Below are 9,984 nucleotides of genomic sequence, written 5' to 3' on the forward strand. Positions count from 1 at the left end.
GGACAAACTGTGCTGGTGGAAGAACACCCACAGACCCGGCATGCCCACAGTTACAGATGCACACACACCCACAAACACACACACACACACACACACACACACACACACACACACACACACACACACACACACACACACACACACACACACACACACACACACACACACACACACACACACACACACACACACACACACACACACACACACAGCGGGCTAATGGATGTTAATGGGGCCTAATGGAGTGTACTGTAATATGGGGTGATGTAGACTTCAGCCCCTTTGTTATTGTCAGAGTTAGTGTAATGTAGCGAACAGTGTTACAAGCTAATGTAGCAGGCTTTATAACAGTAGTTTAGAGTTTCAAGTTTCGTACAGGATACACATGGTATACACGTCCAATGAAATGCTTACTTGCAAGTTCCTTTTCGACCATGCAACAACAGTAAGAAATAATAAAATATAAGAATATGAACATAAAGTGTGTGAGTGTGTGTGTGTGTGCTAGGGTGAGAATCAGAGCTGGTGGTCAGTCCAGTTCAAGTGTTCAGCAGTCTGATGGCTTGTAGATAGTTGTGTATGTTCCAACAATGTGACCATTGTTAGGGGCTGCTGCCTTGTTGTTCAATGGAGTCGAATGAAACCTCTCTTTCAGGAGTGGGCACCAGAAAATAAAAGTCAAAAAGGTAAGAAAGAAGTAGAGGCACAGCACAACAGAGGTGAGAATGTCTCCATCTGTCTTTCTGACCTCATGATAGAGTACAACTCTATCTCAATGATGCTAAGTAGTTGGGGGTCATTCAGTAATCACTTACCATCTCATTTTGATGTATCATCAATTCCTAATTACTGATTTGTTTGTTCAATGTTTGTAGATAATGTTATTGTATGGTTGATTTACAGTTATGTCTCCTCTGTCTCTCTATGTGTGTGGATGGATGCATTCACAGACACAGCGATCAGCTTGTTGATAAAAATTGTGACACTATTTATGTGATCATGGTGACAGTCTATCATAGAGATGGGCAACTCTCGTCCTTGGAATGCAATTTGTTTAATCAGGTGTGTTGGCTGGGGCTGTGGGAAAAGTGTGACATTAATGAGGATGACCAGATCGAGATGGAATCAACAAACTTGATGTAAGATCCAACATGATCTGATACAGAGCACTCCTAGAGAGTTACTGTCCTGTAAGTTTTCTACAAACCCTAATCTAGTGCACCTGATTTCAATAGCTAGCTAGTTGATAGGTTACAGGAGGGTAACTCTCCAGGACATACAGTATATTCGGGAAGTATTCAGACCCCTTGACCTTTTCCACATTTTGTTACTTTACAGCCTTATTCTAAAAAAGATTACATGATTTTTCCCTAATCAATCTACACACATTACGGCATAATGGTCATCTCCCTGACAGTTTGGCAAGGCGGGCCAGCTCTAGGAAGAGTGTTGGTGGTTCCAAACTTCTTCCATTTTAAGAATGATGGAGGCCACTGTTCTTGGGGACCTTCAATGCTGCAGACATTTCTTGGTACCGTTCCCCAGATCTGTGCCTCAACACAATCCTGTTTCGGAGCTCTACGGACAATTCCTTCGAACTCATAGCTTGGTTTTTGCTCTGACATGCACTGTCAACTGTGGGAGCTTATATAGACAGGTGTGTGCCTTTCCAAATCATGTCCAATCAATAGAATTTACCAAAGGTGGACTCCAATCAATTTGTAGAAACATCTCAAGGATGATCAATGGAAACAGGATGCACCTGAGCTAAATTTTGAGTCTTGTAGAGAAGGGTCTGAATACTTATGTAAGTATTTATTTTTTATTTTTTATAAATTTGCATAAAATATCCCAAAAACAGTTTTCGCTTTGTCATTATGGGGTATTGTGTGTAGATTGATGAGGACATTTAAAAATATATATATTTTAGAATAAGTCTATAACCTATACAAACTGTAAAGTGGTCTGAATACTTTCCGAATGCACTGTATGGCTGAAAACAAACATTTAATGATTGTCAATGTTGTCGGGATAAACTATTAACTAGCTATCTAAAAACGTGTGTAGCTAGCTACTGTTTGCTAAGATAAGAGTAAGTGGCTAGGTTTCAGTTTTGTCATAGCTCGTTACATAGAAGAGATAGATCTCCAATGAGGTCCTGCTGCATTTCTCACTTTGAATAAGACTGCATGATCTGTCATCCTTTTTCTTTCTCCTTCAACAAGAATGAAATGTTAGCCTATTAGCCCCCATGTAATTATTTGCTTTCAGTCATTTTTAAAGGGATAGCTTTAGATAAATGTACTGAAAATCCCATTGAATGATATCTCCACAATACAATATTTTGGTCAGCAAGTGGTCATTTTTTCATTGGTTAAATTACATTTATTCAGTGAGTGCAAGATAGCCACACCTGAAAAGCCTGTTATGGCCTAAATAAGGTAAGTCTAAATACCAACTACTCAGAAGTGTGTAGGAAACGTGTGCGTAGGAAAGGAATCGGACCCACAGTGATTGAAATTTGTATGCAAAGACATGAGCTCGAATAAAGCAGTGAAATCGAGTCCAAAATAAGGGAGTTTTATATTGAAGCCGGGCGTCTGGGGATCTGATTATGACCATGTTCTGCTGCCATCATCTCTCTCACTTCCCCTTTTCAATTTCAAAACAAGCCATCTTGCCTGCAGCATTTGTGAACATTTTAAGGTATCGCACGGTAGCCTACACTGTGGCGGTGTGGTAGAAAATACCTAAAATATAAAAAATAGTAAAAGTGCCTCTGTGCCTTGGTGTTGTTTCACAGTTTAAGTATCTGAAACCATCACATGAATTCAGAAACACAGCATTTTTATCAATATTGGAATACATTTCCTTTCGATGAAAACTGAGATGTCATTAACGGACAAAACAACCATGGACATTTGTAATACTGTACATACATGTTTCATTAAGGTAAGATCTTACTTGGCATGTAATTAATGTGTAATAAAGACATCAGAGTAAAAATTTATTTATAGTTGATCAAACCAGCACTTTTGCCAGAATTATTATTAGACTCTCCAATTTGCTACAGGGTTTAGGGGGGTTTGCTGAAAAGTTAACTGTTGGAATCAAGGCCAACACTTTCCTCATCCATAACTCATCCAAAACTCACTAAACATGAATTAGCTCTATCCGAGTAAAGCTAGTGTGGGACTGTAATTGAGTGACTGTGGTTCTGGGGTATATGGAGCAAGAGTTGCTGGGATAGCTGTTCATTTTAGGGTTTAGTGCAACAACAAGTGCCACCTATCTGCTCATATGATTTATCCTAAGATTTTATTTGTCCCCTGAAGTTGTGTGGTTGCTCTAATTAAACCCTGGAGTCTATATCTGTCCATGGATATTCTTTCTTTAGCCCGGCCTTACAGTAGAGATAGAATCAATCGAATCTATTAGCGTTGTATTGAATAGACAGAAATACAGAATAAATACATGGTGATGTGAGAATCTTGACCACCTGCCAGACTTCTTGTTAGTCAGTCACCAAGTGTTTTTAAGTGGTTCCCACCAGTGTGGATTCAATTTTCAGCTACGGCTGCTGCCTTTCAGACTGTGGCAAACAATCCCCGTACTATTCTAATCTGTAGCCTAAAAAATAATATGTTTCTTGAATGCTTTTCTTCAGCAGTATAAGATTAATATTCACATGTTCTTAAAAGTGCTGATTTGCAGAGAGGTTAAAGTGAGTACTCTTGAAGGGCGTCCTATGCAGAGATCCACGGTAGAGAGGTATTTGAGTGTGCACTGTAGAGAATACTATAAAAATTGAAGTGACTCCCTTTAACTCCCTTTCTCCCTGGCATGGTTTATCTCTGCCCCGTAGGCACACACACCACACAGATCCAATAAGAACACACGGGCAGCTTGGTGTTTCTAGAGACACACAGCATGTAACATAGATTTTCTGTTTGCTGCTGCTAAGCAGTGATGAGTGACAGACTGGAGCATTTCTTCGTTAAAAGCATCTAGGGACACCTCATGACAACCATGAGTAATGTTGTTTTGTACTGTGTCTGTATTGACACTGAAGTTCAAGTTCCCACAGAAAGTTTTCCGTTTTCTATGTACACTACATGACCAAAAGTATGTGGATACCTGCTCGTCGAACATCTCATTCCAAAATCAAGGGCATTAATATGGAGTTGGTCCCCCCTTTGATGCTATAACAGCTTCCACTCTTCAGGGAAGGCTTTCTACTAGATGTTGGAACATTGCTGCGGGGACTTGCTTCCATTCAGCCACAAGAGCATTAGTGAGCCCGAACCATGAAAAACTGCCCAAGACCATTATTCCTCCTTCACCAAACTTTACATTTGGCACTATACATTCGGGCAGGTTGCCTTTTCCTGGCATCCACCAAACAGCCGGCGCTTGGCATTGCACATGGTGATCTTAGGCTTGTGTGCGGCTGCTCAGTCATGGAAACCCATTTCATGAAGCTGCCGACGAACAGTTATTGTGCTGACGTTGCTTCCAGAGGCAGTTTGGAACTCGGTAGTGAGTGTTGCAACTGAGGACAGACAATTTTTATGCGCAGCTCGCTTTAGCACTCGCCAGTCCCGTTCTGTGAGCTTGTGTGGGCTACCACTTTGTGGCTGAGCTGTTGTTGCTCCTAGATGTTTCCACTTCACAATAACAGCACTTACAGTTGAGCAGGGCAGCTCTAAATTTGACAAACTGACTTGTTTAAAAGGTGGCATCCTATGACTGTGCCACATTGAAAGTCACTGAGCTCTTCAGTAAGACCAATGTTTGACTTTGGCGATTGCATGGCTATGTGCTCGATTTTAAATACCTGTCAGCAACCATGTGGCTGAAATAGTCGAATCCACTAATTTGACATGGTGTCCTCATACTTTCGTCTAAATAGTGTATTTTGCTTTATACAAGCACATAAATCTTTCATTTTAAGAATAAGCAGCCTCCAATGTAATTTTAAAGAATTTGGCAATACGTCCAAACGGACTCAAAACCGCAGACCACGTACAACCACGCCAGCCCAGGACCTCCACATCCAGCTTCTTCACCTGTGGGCTCCCCAGTGGGAGCCCAGTCATGTGAAATCCATAGATTAGGGGCTAATGAATTTATTTAAATTGACTGATTTCCTTATATGAACAGTAACTCAGCACAATCTTTGAGATTGATGCATGTTGCGTTTATAGTTTTGTTCAGTATATTTAAAACATGCCTTCTGCACAACCTGGAACTCTGTACACACTGGACTCAGAGATAACCCTTTAGAATGATAGCTTGCACATTCTGTATGTAGACATCTCTCTCTCGATCTACACTACCGTTCAAAAGTTTGGGGTCTCCTAGAAATGTCCTTGTTTTTGAAAGAAAAGCAATTTTTTGTCCATTAAATAACATCAAATTAATCAGAAATACATTGTAGACATTGTTAATGTTGTAAATTACTATTGTAGCTGGAAACAGCAGATTTTTTATGGAATATCTACATAGGCGTACAGAGGCCCATTATCAGCAACTATCACTCCTGTGTTCCAATGGCACGTTGTGTAAACTAATCCAAGTTTATAATTTTCAAAGGCTAATTGATCATTAGAAAACCCTTTTGGAATTATGTTAGCACAGCTGAAAACTGTTCTCCTGATTAAAGAATAAATAAAACTGGCCTTCTTTAGACTAGTTGAGTATCTGGAGCATCAGCATTTGTGGATTCGATTACAGGCTCAAAATGCTCAGAAACAAATAACCTTCTTCTGAAACTCGTCAGTCTATTCTTGTTCTGAGAAATGAAGGCAATTCCATGCAAGAAATTGCCAAGAAACTGAAGATCTCATACAACGCTGTGTACTACTCCCTTCACAGAACAGCTCAAACTGGCTCTAACCAGAGTAGAAAGAGGAGTGGGAGGCCCCGGTGCACAACTGAGCAAGAGGACAAGCACATTAGAGTGTCTAGTTTGAGAAACAGACGCCTCACAAGTCCTCAACTGGCAGCTTCATTAAATAGTACCCGCAAAACACCAGTTTCAACTTCAACAGTGAAGAGGTGACTCCGGGATGCTGGCCTTAAATGTATTTCCTTTCAAGTTTTGGGGTTTTGATTTTGATGTCTTATTTTTGTTTACAATTCTATACATTTTGCTTTCAATTCTTTGGTTTTTGATTTCAACATCCATTATTTTACCCATCCTCGAAAATATAATGTGTACATTCTCAAATTTATTTTTCATGTTCACGATTTATTATATTTTGAATACATATGGCGTGAAATTGACCCCATAGTATTTTATCAATGAATGTCACTTGACATCCACATATCTGGCATGGCAGGTCTGAATCAGTTGACGAAAAGGTCAGGATGAAAACGAGCAACAGACAACAATGGCCCACATTAACAGGGTTTGATGCTACCAGCTTTATAGCATGAAGAAGTGCAACCCTGCAAAACAAGAACCTGACATCTTTTGCTGCTTGACCGGAGGTAAATGACTCAAACAGACTTGGCAGGTTTGGTAGAGCCTTTATTGTGATCTTACACAATCTTGATGAGAGAGAATATCAGTGCAGTACAAACAGGGAGAAAGGAAAACATCACCACAAAAAACAAGTAGCCTGTTTCCAGTTTAGTGTTCTGTCAGCCTCACCTACATCATTTACAGTGCATCTCTGAATAGCTAAGCTTTTGACCCTTTTCTTATTCATTTGCATAAAGGTTAGCAGTTGTTAGACATAGCGTTGCTTCAATATCAGTATCGAGATCGGTTAATATAGTTCTTAATTCAATACAGTATTGCACGTTATACAATGGGACAATGCAATACAGCAGGATGGAGCTGTTTAGTGATTCAACATGAAATACAGGAACTAGAAATTTATTGTTTTTATGAATATTTAAGACACACAAATACCTCTCTCTAAGGTTGCAATTACACCATAGTAAGTAATTAATCAACAAATGAGCTAAAGGCTGTGTAAAACATTGCTACAGATGAGGTAAGGGGTGTGTAAATAATAGTGGTGTATGTGTAAGTAGTGGGGAAACAGGAGGGAATTGCAGTCCTGTTGCATAAATAGTGTAGGTAGACTTACGAAAATTAATTAACCCTCCATGTTGTTAGACATGTGATCAGTGTAAGCCCAAAACCTGGACAGACATCAAAACAGCAGAGGGGACAACCCTGTCCTAAATTGAACCTGCTCAATTGCATTAAATCGGTATTCTTTAGCAATAACTACAAAACAGTTAAGTATACTATCCTAATGATGATAGGCAGGCAGCCATGTCCCTTCGGTGTCCCATTAACTAACACAATGTACAAAACAGGCTGTTAGTTTCTCCACTAAAGAGAATGTGCTAGAAATAGCAAATTCATTTAACTTGTTTAATTGCATTTTTTGGCTCTTTGTTGTGGTTTAGCTAGCTCAGGGGTCTCCAACATTTTCTGACATTAGAGCTATTTTTAAAAATGTTGCGAGCTCCTCATTTATTTGTATTTCCTTTCTATCCTTTTCTGTTTCACTCTCAAAATTACAATTACTTATAGAGGACCCACAAAATTGGATGTTTAGAGTTCATGCCAATATATAAATCACATCAGAATACAATTTTTGAGGTTTTGACAAAAATTAACAAATATAAATGTTTGAGTGTGCACCTAGCAAGAGATGAATGTGTTTGGCTAGCGATGTTGCTGTAGGCCTTCTGCACATCATGGCAGAGTTTGCAAAACAAATGCCCACCCTGTTGATACAAATAATCATGATACCATTGTGTCTGGTAGACTTGCTTTGCAAGTAACATTTAATAGAGAAAGGTTTTGGGAAAAGCCTTTATGTCTACACTCAAGACGGCTATCATTAGCATCGCTAACTGGCTAGAAAAGGTGATAGACAAAAGCATGCGCCACACAGACAGGGGCAAGATTGATGTAAATGAATTGGCAAATATTGTGTTATGTTTGGTTTCCTATGCCAATTGTTGCTAACCAGCTGTGGAATAAAGTCAATGTGGCTTTGATTGGATAGTACCCGGGACCTCGCAGTGTCTGATATTTTGTGAGATTTGTTTATGACAGTTTGCGATTTCACAGTTTGTTTAGCGAGGTACTCCCAGGCGGGCTGCGAGATCGACCTGTTGGACACCCCTGAGCTTGCTAGACTCCTGCTTTAGAATTATTGATGAAAGCTATTGAATGGCTGATGGACAGAACGGCACTACCATTTCTCCCTAGCATGATTTCTGTGGTCTGTCGGCATATATTATACATCTCTCACACACACCCACTGCCAGATTGGTGTGTCTAGAGACACACACAGCGGGGTGATACTTTTGGGCTATTCTCCGGACCGTACCACACACATCTCTCTCTGTCTCTCTTTCTCTCTCTTATTGATTTATCTGTTTGGCATTACCAAGCAGTGTTGACTGACAGGTCCGTATGGCATGGGAAGACATCTCACCATGGTACACAAATATTCTCTCTCACACAAAACAGACACAAGCTAGGTTTCCATCCAATTGGCGACAGATTTTCATGTGAATATTCTAAAATCTGAATAGAAACAATATGCGCATTTTCCCACCAGAGATGTGATTCCATCAAATCGACTTGTTGTGGATAAAAGGCTGTGTGATGACGTAGTGCACATAAAAATACCTATTGCAGTTAAATTCCCATGTACCGAAATTAAATGTGTTTCCCATCCCACTTTCAACTCTACTGATGGTTTTCTTACAAAAAATGTTGAGTTATATAGCAAGTGCGCCCACTCGAGCCAACAGCTTGCAGATACAGTGCGGTTATAGCCTACATGATGAGATTATTATGGACAAAAGAGAGATTATTTTTATTTGTCAAACGGCAGCCAAGCATCGATGATCATATCACCAGAATAAGACCATCGATATTTATTGGAAAAAAGCATCAAGCTCATCACCACTTTCACCACCAGGTGAAGTAAATCATGACATATTTCATCTGTAGCCTAATGAACTGCATACTTTCCAGAAGACTTGTAGTGGGAGGACCACACAACATGTCATCGTGTGACTCGTTCAATATGATGTTCATTATATACAGTTGAAGTCGGAAGTTAACATACACTTAGGTTGGAGTCATTAAAAATCGTTTTTCAACCATTCCACAAATTTCTTGTTAACAAACTATAGCTTTGGCAAGTCGGTTAGGACATCTACTTTGTGCATGACACATGTAACTTTTCCAACAATTGTTTACAGACAGATTATTTCACTGTATCACAACTCCAGTGGGTCAGAAGTTTACATACACTAAGTTGACTGAGTCTTTAAACAGCTTGGAAAATTACAGAAAATGATGTCATGGCTTTAGAAGCTTCTGATAGGCTAATTGACATAATTTGAGTCAATCGGAGGTATACCCGTGGATGTATTTCAAGGACAAACTTAGTGGCTCTTTGCTTGACATCATGGGAAAGTCAAAAGAAATCAGCCAAGACCTCAGAAAAAATTGTTGACCTCCACAAGTCTGGTTCATCCTTGGGAGCAATTTCCAAATGCCTGAAGGTACCACGTTCATCTGTACAGACAATAGTACGTAAGTATAAACACCATGGGACCACGCAGCCGTCATACCGCTCAGGAAGGAGATGCGTTCTGTCTCCTAGAGATAAACTTACTTTGGTGCAAAAAGTGCAAATCAATCCCAGAACAACAGCAAAGGACCTTGTGAAGATGCTGGAGGAAACGGGTATAAAAGTATCTATATCCACAGTAAAACGAGCCCTATATCGGCATAACCTGAAAGGCCGCTCAGCAAGGAAGAAGCCACTGCTCAAAAATCGCCATAAAAAAGCCAGACTACAAATTGCAACTGCACATGGGGACAAAGATCGTACTTTTTGGAGAAATATCCTCTGGTCTGATGAAACAAAAATAGAACTGTTTGGCCATAATGACCATCATTATGTTTGGAGGATTGCAAGCCACAGA

The sequence above is a fragment of the Salvelinus namaycush genome, chromosome 4 (assembly GCF_016432855.1).
Source record: "Salvelinus namaycush isolate Seneca chromosome 4, SaNama_1.0, whole genome shotgun sequence".
Classification (NCBI taxonomy): Eukaryota; Metazoa; Chordata; class Actinopteri; order Salmoniformes; family Salmonidae; genus Salvelinus; species Salvelinus namaycush.